The sequence below is a fragment of the Schistocerca gregaria genome, unplaced genomic scaffold, assembly GCF_023897955.1.
Source record: "Schistocerca gregaria isolate iqSchGreg1 unplaced genomic scaffold, iqSchGreg1.2 ptg000131l, whole genome shotgun sequence".
Classification (NCBI taxonomy): domain Eukaryota; kingdom Metazoa; phylum Arthropoda; class Insecta; order Orthoptera; family Acrididae; genus Schistocerca; species Schistocerca gregaria.
The window spans coordinates 6,202,601-6,217,537 of NW_026061717.1; positions in this window are offsets into that span (position 1 = coordinate 6,202,601).

The following is a 14,937-nucleotide window of genomic DNA, read 5'->3' on the forward strand; positions in this document are numbered from 1 at the left end:
ATGTGCATCGGAAACTACTACTGGTCTTCCAGGAAACGATCAAAGCGTAGACTGTTTTGACATTACTCCTATGGAGGTAAGTGCGGATCGTGACTGTTGTATTATATCCCGATGCAATTTTGTTTTCATCAACAGTCTGATAGTCCGCAGATTACAGAATGCCTCCAGATGTGCATCGGAGTCTACTACTGGTCTTCCAGGGAACGATCAAATGGTAGACCGTTTGAGACATTACTCCCATGGAGGAAAGTGCACATGGTGACTGTTGTATTGTATCCCGATGCAATTACTGTGTTTCATCAACACTCTGATAGTCCGCAGATTACAGAATGCCTCCAGATGTGCATCGGAAACTACTACTGGTCTACTAGGGAACGATCAAAGCGTATACTGTTTGAGACATTACTCCCATGGAGGAAAGTGCGCATGGTGACTGTTGTATTCAATCCCGATGCAATTTCTGTGTTTCATCAACACACTGATAGTCCACAGATTACAGAATGCCTCCAGATGTGCAACGGAAACTGCTACTGGTCTCCCAGGATACGATCAAAGCGTAGACTGTTTGAGACATTACTCCCATGGAGGAAAGTGCGCAAGGTGACTGTTGTATTCAATCCCGATGCAATTTCAGTGTTTCATCAACACTCTGGTAAACCACAGATTACAGAATGCCTCTAGATGTGCATCGGAAACTACTACTGGTCATCCAGGGAACGATCAAAGCGTAGACGGTTTGAGACATTACTCCAATGGAGGAAAGTGCGCTTGGTGGCTGTTGTATTCAATCCCGATGCACTTTTGGTTTCATCAACAGTCTTATAGTCCGCAGATTACACAATACCTCCAGATGTGTATCGGAAACTACTACTGGTCTTCCAGGGAACGATCAAAGCGTAAACTGTTTGAGACATTTCTCCCATGGAGGAAAGTGCGCATGGTGACTGTTGTATCTAATCCCGATGCAATTTCTGTGTTTCATCAACACTCTGATAGTCCACAGATTACAGAATGCCTCCAGATGTGCATCGGAAACTACTACTGGTCTTCCAGGGAATGATCAAAGCGTAGACTGTTTGAGACATTACTCCCATGGAGGTAAGTGCGCATGGTGACTGTTGTATTCAATCCCGATGCAATTTCTGTGTTTCATCAACACTCTGATAGTCCACAGATTACAGAATGCCTCCAGTTGTGCATCGGAAACTACTACTGGTCTTCCAGGGAACGATCAAAGCGTAAACTGTGTGAGACATTACTCTCATGGAGGTAAGTGCGCATGGTGACTGTAGTATTCAATCCCGATGCAATTTCTGTGTTTCATCAACACTCTGATAGTCCACAGATTACAGAATGCCTCCAGATGTGCATCGGATACTACTACTGGTCCTCCAGGAAACGATCAAAGCGTAAACTGTTTGAGACGTTACTCCCATGCAGGAAAGTGCGCATGGTGACTGTTGTATTCAATCCCGATGCAACTTCTGTGTTTCATCAACACTCTGATAGTCCACAGATTACAGAATGCCTCCAGATGTGCAACGGAAACTACTACTAGTCTCCCAGGAAACGATCGAAGCGTAGACTGTTTGAGACATTACTCCCATGGAGGAAAGTGCGCAAGGTGACTGTTGTATTCAATCCCGATGCAATTTCTCTGTTTCATCAACACTCTGATAGTCCACAGATTACAGAATGCGTCCAGATGTGCAAAGGTAACTACTGCTGGTCTTCCAGGGAACTATCAAAGCGTAGACGGTTTGAGACATTACTCCCACGGAGAAAAGTGCGCATGGTGACTGTTGTATTCAATCATGATGCAATTTTGGTTTCATCAACAGTCTGATAGTGCGCAGTTTACAGAATGCCTCCAGATGTGCATCGGAAACTACTACTGGTCTTCCAGGAAACGATCAAAGCGTAGACTGTTTGAGACATTACTCCTATGGAGGTAAGTGCGCATCGTGACTGTTGTATTATATCCCGATGCAATTTCTGTGTTTCATCAACACTCTGATAGTCCACAGATTACAGAATGCTTCCAGATTTGCATCGGAAACTACTACTGGCCTTCCAGGGAACGATCAAAGCGTAAACCGTTTGTGACATTACTCCCGTGGAGGAAAGTGCCCATGGTGACTCTTGTATCCAACCCCGAAGCAATTTCTATGTTTCGCGACACTCTGATAGTCAAAGGATTACAGAATGGCTCCAGATGTATATCGGAAGCCACTACTGGTCTTCCTGGGAACAATCAAACGTACACAGTTTGAGACATTACTCCCATGGAGCAAAGTGCACAATGGTGACAGTTGTATTCAATCCCGATGCAATTTTGGTTTCATCAACACTCTGATAATCTACAGATTACAGAATGATTCCAGATGTGCATTGGAAACTACTATTGGTCTTCCAGGGAACGATCAAAGCGTTAACAGTTTGAGACTTTGCACCCATGGAGGAAAGTGAACATGCTGACTGTTTATTCAATCCCGATGCAATTTCTGTGTTTCATCAACACTTTGAAAGTCCACAGATCACAGAATGCCTCCAGATGTGCATCGGAAACTACTACTGGTCTACCCGGGAACGATCAAAGCGTAGACTGTTTGAGACATTACTCCCATGGAGGAAAGTGCGCATGGTGACTGTTGTATTCAATCCCGATGCAATTTCTGTGTTTCATCAACACTATGATAGTAAACAGATTACAGAATGCCTCCAGATGTGCATCGGAAACAACTACTACTGGTCTTCCAGGGAACGATCAAAGCGTAGACGGTTTGAGACATTACTCCAATGGAGGAAAGTGCGCATCGTGGCTGTTGTATTCAATCCCGATGCAATTTTGGTTTCATCAACAGTCTGACAGTCCGCAGATAACAGAATACCTCCAGATGTGAATCGGAAACTACTACTGGTCTTCCAGGGAACGATCAAAGCGTAAACTGTTTGAGACATTACTCCCATGGAGGAAAGGGCGCATGGTGACTGTTGTATCCAATCCCGATGCAATTTCTGTGTTTCATCAACACTCTGATAGTCCACAGATTACAGAATGCCTCCAGATGTGCATCGGAAACTACTACTGGTCTTCCAGGGAACGATCAAAGCGTAGACTGTTTGAGACATTACTCCCATGGAGGTCAGTGCGCATGGTGACTGTTGTATTCAATCCCGATGCAATTTCTGTGTTTCATCAACACTCTGATAGTCCACAGATTACAGAATGCCTCCAGATGTGCATCGGAAACTACTATGGTCTTCCAGGGAACGATCAAAGCGTAAACTGTGTGAGACATTACTCTCATGGAGGGAAGTGCGCATGGTGACTATTGTATTCAATATCGATGCAATTTCTGTGTTTCATCAACACTCTGATAGTCCACAGATTACAGAATGCCTCCAGATGTGCATCGGATACTACTACTGGTCTTCCAGGAAACGATCAAAGCGTAAACTGTATGAGACGTTACTCCCATGCAGGAAAGTGCGCATGGTGACTGTTGTATTCAATCCCGATGCAAATTCTGTGTTTCATCAACACTCTGATAGTCCACAGATTACAGAATGCCTCCAGATGTGCAACGGTAACTACTACTGGTCCTCCAGGGAACGATCAAAGCGTAAACTGTTTGAGACATTACACCCATGGAGGTAATTGCACATGGTGACTGTCGTATTCAATCCCGATGCCATTTCTGTGTTTCATCAACACTCTGATAGTCCACAGATTCCAGCATGCCTCCAGATGTGCAATGGAAACTACTACTGGTCTTCCAGGGAACGATCAAAGCGTAGACGGTTTGAGACATTACTCCCATGGAGGAAAGTGCTCATGGTGACTGTTGTACTCAATCCCGATGCAATTTTGGTTTCATCAACAGTCTGATAGTCCGCAATTTACAGAATGCCTCCAGATGTGCATCGGAAACTACTACTGGTCTTCCAGGAAACGATCAAAGCGTAGACGGTTTGAGACATTACTCCTATGGAGGTAAGTGCGCATCGTGACTGTAGTATTATATGCCGATGCAATTTCTGTGTTTCATCAACACTCTGGTAGTCCACAGATTACAGAATGCCTCCAGATGTGCATCGGATACTACTACTGGTCTTCCAGGAAACGATCAAAGCTTAACTGTTTGAGACATTACTGCTATGGAGGAAAGTGCGCATGGTGACTGTTGTATTCAATCCCGATGCAATTTCTGTGTTTCATCAACACACTGATAGTCCACAGATTACAGAATGCCTCCAGATGAGCAACGGAAACTGCTACTGGTCTCCCAGGATACGATCAAAGCGTAGACTGTTTGAGACATTACTCCCATGGAGGAAAGTGCGCAAGGTGACTGTTGTATTCAATCCCGATGCAATTTCTGTGTTTCATCAACACTCTGGTAAACCACAGATTACAGAATGCCTCTAGATGTGCATCGGAAACTACTACTGGTCTTCCAGGGAATGATCAAAACGTAGACTGTTTGAGACATTACTCCCATGGAGGAAAGTCCGCATGGTGACTGTTGTATTCAATCCCGATGCAATTTCTGTGTTTCATCAACACTTTGAAGGTCCACAGATTACAGAATGCCTCCAGATGTGCATCGGAAACTACTACTGGTCTACCCGGGAACGATCAAAGCGTAGACTGTTTGAGACATTACTCCCATGGAGGAAAGTGCGCATGGTGACTGTTGTATTCAATCCCGATGCAATTTTGCTTTCATCAACACTCTGATTGTCCACAGATTACAGAATGCTTCCAGATGTGCATCGGAAACTACTATTGGTCTTCCAGGGAACGATCAAAGCATAAACAATTTGAGACTTTACACCCATGGAGGAAAGTGAACATGCTGACTGTTGTATTCAATCCCGATGCAATTTCCGTGGTACATCAACACTTTGAAGGTCCACAGATTACAGAATGCCTCCAGATGTGCATCGGAAACTACTACTAGTCTACCAGGGAATGATCAAAGCGTCGATTGTTTGAGACATTACTCTAATGGAGGAAAGTGCTCATGGTGACTGTTGCATTCAATCCCGATGCAATTACTGTGTTTCATCAACACACTGATAGTCCGCAGATTAAAGAATGGCTCCAGATGTGCATCGGAAACTACTACTGGTCTACCAGGGAACGATCAAAGCCTAGACTGTTTCAGACATTACTCCCATGGAGGAAAGTGCGCATGGTGACTGTTGTATTCAACCACGATGCAATTTCTGTGTTACATCAACACTCAGATAGTCCACAGATTACAGAATACCTCCCGATGTGCATCGGAAACTACTACTGGTCTTCCAGGGAACGATCAAAGCGTAGACTGTTTGAGACATTACTCCCATGGAGGACAGAGCGCATGATGACTGTTGTATTCAATCCCGATGCAATTTCTTTGTTTCATCAACACTCAGATAGTCCACAGATTACAGAATGCATCCAGATGTGCATCGGAAACAACTACTGGTCTTCCAGGGAACGATCAAAAACGTAGACTGTTTGAGACATTACTCCCATGGAGGAAAGTGCGCATGGTGACTGTTGTATCCAATCCCGATGCAATTTCTGTGTTTCATCAACACTCTGATAGTCCACAGATTACAGATTGCCTCCAGAGGTGCATCGGAAACTACTACTGGTCTTCCAGGGAACGATCAAAGCGTAGACTGTTTGAGACATTACTCCCATGGAGGTAAGTGCGCATGGTGAGTGTTGTATTCAATCCCGATGCAATTTCTGTGCTTCATCAACACTCTGATAGGCCACAGATTACAGAGTGCCTCCAGATGTGCATCGGAAACTAATACTGGTCTTCCAGGGAACGATCAAAGCGTAAACTGTGTGAGACATTACTCTCATGGAGGTAAGTGCGCATGGTGACTGTTGTATTCAATCCCGATGTAGTTTCTGTGTTTCATCAACACTCTGGTAGTCCACAGATTACAGAATGCCTCCTGATGTGCATCGGATACTACTACTGGTCTTCCAGGAAACGATCAAAGCTTAACTGTTTGAGATATTACTGCTATGGAGGAAAGTGCGCATGGTGACTGTTGTATTCAATCCCGATGCAATTTCTGTGTTTCATCAACACACTGATAGTCCACAGATTACAGAATGCCTCCAGATGTGCAACGGAAACTGCTACTGGTCTCCCAGGATACGATCAAAGCGTAGACTGTTTGAGACATTACTCCCATGGAGGAAAGTGCGCAAGGTGACTGTTGTATTCAATCCCGATGCAATTTCTGTGTTTCATCAACACTCTGATAGTCCACAGATTACCGAATGCGTCCAGATGTGCATCGGAAACTACCACAGGTCTTCCAGGAAACGATCAAAGCGTAGACTGTTTGAGACATTACTCCTATGGAGTTAAGTGCGCATCGTGGCTGTTGTATTATATCCCGATGCAATTTCTGTGTTTCATCAACACTCTGATAGTCCACAGATTACAGATTGCTTCCAGATGTGCATCGGAAACTACTACTGGCCTTCCAGGGAACGATCAAAACGTAAACTGTTTGTGACATTACTCCCATGGAGGAAAGTGCCCATGGTGACTGTTGTATCCAACCCCGAAGTAATTTCTGTGTTTCGCAACAGTCTGATAGCCAAAAGATTACAGAATGGCTCCAGATGTATATCGGAAACTACTACTGGTCTTCCTGGGAACAATGAAAGCGTACAATGTTTGAGACATTACTCCCATGGAGGAAAGTGCGCATGGTGACTGTTGTATTCAATCCCGATGCAATTTTGCTTTCATCAACACTCTGATTGTCCACAGATTACAGAATGCTTCCAGATGTGCATCGGACACTACTATTGGTCTTCCAGGGAACGATCAAAGCATAAACAATTTGAGACTTTACACCCATGGAGGAAAGTGAACATGCTGACTGTTGTATTCAATCCCGATGCAATTTCCGTGTTACATCAACACTTTGAAGGTCCACAGATTACAGAATGCCTCCAGATGTGCATCGGAAACTACTACTAGTCTACCAGGGAATGATCAAAGCGTCGATTGTTTGAGACATTACTCTAATGGAGGAAAGTGCTCATGGTGACTGTTGCATTCAATCCCGATGCAATTACTGTGTTTCATCAACACACTGATAGTCCGCAGATTAAAGAATGGCTCCAGATGTGCATCGGAAACTACTACTGGTCTACCAGGGAACGATCAAAGCCTAGACTGTTTCAGACATTACTCCCATGGAGGAAAGTGCGCATGGTGACTGTTGTATTCAACCACGATGCAATTTCTGTGTTACATCAACACTCAGATAGTCCACAGATTACAGAATACCTCCCGATGTGCATCGGAAACTACTACTGGTCTTCCAGGGAACGATCAAAGCGTAGACTGTTTGAGACATTACTCCCATGGAGGACAGAGCGCATGATGACTGTTGTATTCAATCCCGATGCAATTTCTGTGTTTCATCAACACTCAGATAGTCCACAGATTACAGAATGCCTCCAGATGTGCATCGGAAACAACTACTGGTCTTCCAGGGAACGATCAAAGCGTAGACTGTTTGAGACATTACTCGCATGGAGGAAAGTGCGCATGGTGACTGTTGTATTCAATCATGATGCAATTACTGTGTTTCATCAACACTCTGATAGTCCGCAGATTAAAGAATGGCTCCAGATGTGCATCGGAAACTACTACTGGTCTAGCAGGGAACGATCAAAGCGTATACTGTTTGAGACATTACTCCCATGGAGGAATTTGCGCATGGTGACTGTTGTATTCAATCCCGATGCAATTTCAGTGTTTCATCAACACTCTGGTAAACCACAGATTATAGAATGCCTCTGGATGTGCATCGGAAACTACTACTGGTCTTCCAGGGAATGATCAAAACGTAGACTGTTTGAGACATTACTCCCATGGAGGAAAGTGCGCATGGTGACTATTATATTCAATCCCGATGCAATTTCTGTGTTTCATGAACACACTGATAGTCCACAGATTACCGAATGTCTCCAGAAGTGCATTTGTAACTACTACTGGTCTTCCAGGGAACGATCAAAGCTTAGACTGTTTGAGACATTACTAACATATAGGAAAGTGCGCATGGTGACTGTTGTATTCAATTCAGATGCAATTTCTGTCTTTCATCAACACTTTGAAGGTCTACAAATTACAGAATGCCTCCAGATGTGCATCGGAAACTAATACTGCTCTTCCAGGGAACGATCAAAGCGTAGACTGTTTGAGACATTACTCCCATGGAGGAAAAGGCGCCTGGTAACTGTTGTATTCAATCCCGATGCAATTTCTGTGTTGCCTCAAAACTCTGATAGTCCACAGATTACAGAATGCCTCCAGATGTGCTTCGGTAACAACTACTGGTCTTCCAGGGAACGATCAAAACGTAGACTGTTCGAGACATTACTCCCATGGAGGAAAGTGCGCATGGTGGCTGTAGTATTCAGTCCCGATAAAATTTTGGTTTCATCAACAGTCTGATAGTCGGCAGATTACAGAATGCCTCCAGATGCGCATCGGATACTACTACTGGTCTTCCAGGGAACGATCAAATGGTAGACCGTTTTAGACATTACTCCCATGGAGGAAAGTGCGCATGGTGACTGCTGTATTCAATCCCGATGCAATTACTGTGTTTCATCAACACCCTGATAGTCCGCAAATTAAAGAATGGCTCCAGATGTGCATCGGAAACTACTACTGGTCTACCAGGGAACGATCAAAGCGTATACTGTTTGAGACATTACTCCCATGGAGGAAAGTGCGCATGGTGACTGTTGTATTCAATCCCGATGCAATTTCTGTGTTTCATCAACACTATGATAGTCCACAGATTACAGAATGCCTCCAGATGTGCATCGGAAACTACTACTACTGGTCTTCCAGGGAACGATCAAAGTGTAGACGGTTCGAGACATTAATCGAATGGAGGAAAGTGCGCATGGTGGCTGTTGTATTCAATCCCGATTCAATTTTGGTTTCATCAACAGTCTGATAGTCCGCAGATTACAGAATACCTCCAGATGTGAATCGGAATCTACTACTGGTCTTCCAGGGAACGATCAGAGCGTAAACTGTTTGAGACATTACTCCCATGGAGGAAAGTGCGCATGGTGACAGTTGTATCCAATCCCGATGCAATTTCTGTATTTCATCAACACTCTGAGAGTCCACAGATTACCGAATGCGTCCAGATGTGCAACGGTACTACTACTGGTCTTCCAGGGAACGATCAAAGCGTAAACTGTCTGAGACGTTACACCCATGGAGGTAAGTGCACATAGTGACTGTTGTATTCAATCCCGATGCCATTTCTGTGTTTCATCAACACTCTGATAGTCCACAGATTACAGCATGCCTCCAGATGTGCAATGGAACCTACTACTGGTCTTCCAGGGAACGATCAAAGCGTAGACGGTTTGAGACATTACTCCCATGTAGGAAAGTGCGCATGGTGACTGCTGTTTTCAATCCCGATGCAATTTTGGTTTCATCAACAGTCTGATAGTCCGCAGATTACATACTACCTCCAGATGTGAATCGGAAACTACTACTGGTCTTCTAGTGAACGATCAAAGCGTAGACTGTTTGAGACATTACTCAAATGGAGGAGAGTGCCCATGGTGACTGTTGTATCCAACCCCGAAGCAATTTCTGAGTTTCGCAACACTCTGATAGTCAAAAGATTAGAGAATGGCTCCAGATGTATATCGGAAGCTACTACTGGTCTTCCTGGGAACAATCAAACGTACACTGTTTGAGACATTACTCCCATGGAGGAAAGTGCGCATGGTGACTGTTGTATTCAATCCCGATGCAATTTCTGTGTTTCATCAACACTATGATAGTCCACAGATTACAGAATGCCTCCAGATGTGCATCGGAAACTACTACTACTGGTCTTCCAGGGAACGATCAAAGCGTAGACGGTTTGAGACATTACTCCAATGGAGGAAAGTACGCATGGTGGCTGTTGTTTTCAATCCCGATGCAATTTTGGTTTCATCAACAGTCTGATAGTCCGCAGATTACAGAATACCTCCAGATGTGAATCGGAAACTACTACTGGTCATCCAGGGAACGATCAAAGCGTGACCTGTTTGAGACATTACTCCCATATAGGAAAGTGCGCATGGTGACTGTTATATCCAATCCCGATGCAATTTCTGTGTTTCATCAACACTCCGATAGTGCACAGATTACAGAATGCCTCCAGATGTGCATCGGAAACTACTACTGGTCTTCCAGGGAACGATCAAAGCGTGACCTGTTTGAGACATTACTCCCATATAGGGAAGTGCGCATGGTGACTGTTATATCCAATCCCGATGCAATTTCTGTGTTTCATCAACACTCCGATAGTCCACAGATTACAGAATGCCTCCAGATGTGCATCGGAAACTACTACTGGTCTTCCAGGGAACGATCAAAGCGTAGACTGTTTGAGACAATACTCCCATGGCGGTAAGTGCGCATGGTGACTGTTGTATTCAATCCCGATGCAATTTTGGTTTCAACAACACTCTGATTGTCCACAGATTACAGAATGCTTCCAGATGTGCATCGGAAACTACTATTGGTCTTCCAGGGAACGATCAAAGCGTAAACAATTTGAGACTTTACACCCATGGAGGAAAGTGAACATGCTGACTGTTGTATTCAATCCCGATGCAATTTCTGTGTTTCATCAACACTTTGAAGGTCCACAGATTACAGAATGCCTCCAGATGTGCATCGGAAACTACTACTGGTCTACCAGGGAATGATTAAAGCGTCGATTGTTTGAGACATTACTCTAATGGAGGAAAGTGCTCATGGTGACTGTTGCATTCAATCCCGATGCAATTACTGTGTTTCATCAACACACTGATAGTCCGCAGATTAAAGAATGGCTCCAGATGTGCATCGAAAACTACTACTGGTCTACCAGGGAACGATCAAAGCGTAGACTGTTTCAGACATTACTCCCATGGAGGAAAGTGCGCATGGTGACTGTTGTATTCAACCACGATGCAATTTCTGTGTTACATCAACACTCAGATAGTCCACAGATTACAGAATACCTCCCGATGTGCATCGGAAACTACTACTGGTCTTCCAGGGAACGATCAAAGCGTAGACTGTTTGAGACATTACTCCCATGGAGGAAAGAGCGCATAATGACTGTTGTATTCAATCCCGATGCATTTTCTGTGTTTCATCAACACTCAGATAGTCCACAGATTACAGAATGCCTCCAGATGTGCATCGGAAACAACTACTGGTCTTCCAGGGAACGATCAAAGCGTAGACTGTTTGAGACATTACTCGCATTGAGGAAAGTGCGCATGGTGACTGTTGTATACAATCCCGATGCAATTACTGTGTTTCATCAACACTCTGATAGTCCGCAGATTAAAGAATGGCTCCAGATGTGCATCGGAAACTACTACTGGTCTACCAGGGAACGATCAAAGCGTATACTGGTTGAGACATTACTCCCATGGAGGAATGTGCGCATGGTGACTGTTGTATTCAATCCCGATGCAATTTCAGTGTTTCATCAACACTCTGGTAAACCACAGATTATAGAATGCCTCTGGATGTGCATCGGAAACTACTACTGGTCTTCCAGGGAATAATCAATACGTAGACTGTTTGAGACATTACTCCCATGGAGGAAAGTGCGCATGGTGACTGTTGTATTCAATCCCGATGCAATTTCTGTGTTTCATGAACACACTGATAGTCCACAGATTACCGAATGTCTCCAGAAGTGCATTTGTAACTACTACTGGTCTTCCAGGGAACGATCAAAGCTTAGACTGTTTGAGACATTACTAACATATAGGAAAGTGCGCATGGTGACTGTTGTATTCAATTCAGATGCAATTTCTGTCTTTCATCAACACTTTGAAGGTCTACAAATTACAGAATGCCTCCAGATGTGCATCGGAAACTAATACTGCTCTTCCAGGGAACGATCAAAGCGTAGACTGTTTGAGACATTACTCCCATGGAGGAAAAGGCGCCTGGTAACTGTTGTATTCAATCGCGATGCAATTTCTGTGTTGCCTCAAAACTCTGATAGTCCACAGATTACAGAATGCCTCCAGATGTGCTTCGGTAACAACTACTGGTCTTCCAGGGAACGATCAAAACGTAGACTGTTTGAGACATTACTCCCATGGAGGAAAGTGCGCATGGTGGCTGTAGTATTCAGTCCCGATAAAATTTTGGTTTCATCAACAGTCTGATAGTCGGCAGATTACAGAATGCCTCCAGATGCGCATCGGATACTACTACTGGTCTTCCAGGGAACGATCAAATGGTAGACCGTTTTAGACATTACTCCCATGGAGGAAAGTGCGCATGGTGACTGCTGTATTCAATCCCGATTCAATAACTGTGTTTCATCAACACCCTGATAGTCCGCAGATTAAAGAATGGCTCCAGATGTGCATCGGAAACTACTACTGGTCTACCAGGGAACGATCAAAGCGTGACCTGTTTGAGACATTACTCCCATATAGGAAAGTGCGCATGGTGACTGTTATATCCAATCCCGATGCAATTTCTGTGTTTCATCAACACTCCGATAGTCCACAGATTACAGAATGCCTCCAGATGTGCATCGGAAACTACTACTGGTCTTCCAGGGAACGATCAAAGCGTAGACTGTTTGAGACATTACTCCCATGGAGGTAAGTGCGCATGGTGACTGTTGTATTCAATCCCGATGCAATTTTGGTTTCATCAACACTCTGATTGTCCACAGATTACAGAATGCTTCCAGATGTGCATCGGAAACTACTATTGGTCTTCCAGGGAACGATCAAAGCGTAAACAATTTGAGACTTTACACCCATGGAGGAAAGTGAACATGCTGACTGTTGTATTCAATCCCGATGCAATTTCTGTGTTTCATCAACACTTTGAAGGTCCACAGATTACAGAATGCCTCCAGATGTGCATCGGAAACTACTACTGGTCTACCAGGGAATGATTAAAGCGTCGATTGTTTGAGACATTACTCTAATGGAGGAAAGTGCTCATGGTGACTGTTGCATTCAATCCCGATGCAATTACTGTGTTTCATCAACACACTGATAGTCCGCAGATTAAAGAATGGCTCCAGATGTGCATCGAAAACTACTACTGGTCTACCAGGGAACGATCAAAGCGTAGACTGTTTCAGACATTACTCCCATGGAGGAAAGTGCGCATGGTGACTGTTGTATTCAACCACGATGCAATTTCTGTGTTACATCAACACTCAGATAGTCCACAGATTACAGAATACCTCCCGATGTGCATCGGAAACTACTACTGGTCTTCCAGGGAACGATCAAAGCGTAGACTGTTTGAGACATTACTCCCATGGAGGAAAGAGCGCATAATGACTGTTGTATTCAATCCCGATGCATTTTCTGTGTTTCATCAACACTCAGATAGTCCACAGATTACAGAATGCCTCCAGATGTGCATCGGAAACAACTACTGGTCTTCCAGGGAACGATCAAAGCGTAGACTGTTTGAGACATTACTCGCATTGAGGAAAGTGCGCATGGTGACTGTTGTATACAATCCCGATGCAATTACTGTGTTTCATCAACACTCTGATAGTCCGCAGATTAAAGAATGGCTCCAGATGTGCATCGGAAACTACTACTGGTCTACCAGGGAACGATCAAAGCGTATACTGGTTGAGACATTACTCCCATGGAGGAATGTGCGCATGGTGACTGTTGTATTCAATCCCGATGCAATTTCAGTGTTTCATCAACACTCTGGTAAACCACAGATTATAGAATGCCTCTGGATGTGCATCGGAAACTACTACTGGTCTTCCAGGGAATAATCAATACGTAGACTGTTTGAGACATTACTCCCATGGAGGAAAGTGCGCATGGTGACTGTTGTATTCAATCCCGATGCAATTTCTGTGTTTCATGAACACACTGATAGTCCACAGATTACCGAATGTCTCCAGAAGTGCATTTGTAACTACTACTGGTCTTCCAGGGAACGATCAAAGCTTAGACTGTTTGAGACATTACTAACATGGAGGAAAGTGCGCATGGTGACTGTTGTATTCAATTCAGATGCAATTTCTGTGTTTCATCAACACTTTGAAGGTCTACAGATTACAGAATGCCTCCAGATGTGCATCGGAAACTAATACTGGTCTTCCAGGGAACGATCAAAGCGTACACTGTTTGAGACCTTACTCCCATGGAGGAAAAGGCGCCTGGTGACTGTTGTATTCAATCCCGATGCAATTTCTGTGTTGCATCAAAACTCTGATAGTCCTCAGATTACAGAATGCCTCCAGATGTGCTTCGGTAACAACTACTCGTCTTCCAGGGAACGATCAAAGCGTAGACGGTTTGAGACATTACTCCCATGTAGGAAAGTGCGCATGGTGACTGTTGTTTTCAATCCCGATGCAATTTTGGTTTCATCAACAGTCTGATAGTCCGCAGATTACATACTACCTCCAGATGTGAATCGGAAACTACTACTGGTCTTCCAGTGAACGATCAAAGCGTAGTCTGTTTGAGACATTACTCAAATGGAGGAGAGTGCCCATGGTGACTGTTGTATCCAACCCCGAAGCAATTTCTGAGTTTCGCAACACTCTGATAGTCAAAAGATTAGAGAATGGCTCCAGATGTATATCGGAAGCTACTACTGGTCTTCCTGGGAACAATCAAACGTACACTGTTTGAGACATTACTCCCATGGAGGAAAGTGCGCATGGTGACTGTTGTATTCAATCCCGATGCAATTTCTGTGTTTCATCAACACTATGATAGTCCACAGATTACAGAATGCCTCCAGATGTGCATCGGAAACTACTACTACTGGTCTTCCAGGGAACGATCAAAGCGTAGACGGTTTGAGACATTACTCCAATGGAGGAAAGTGCGCATGG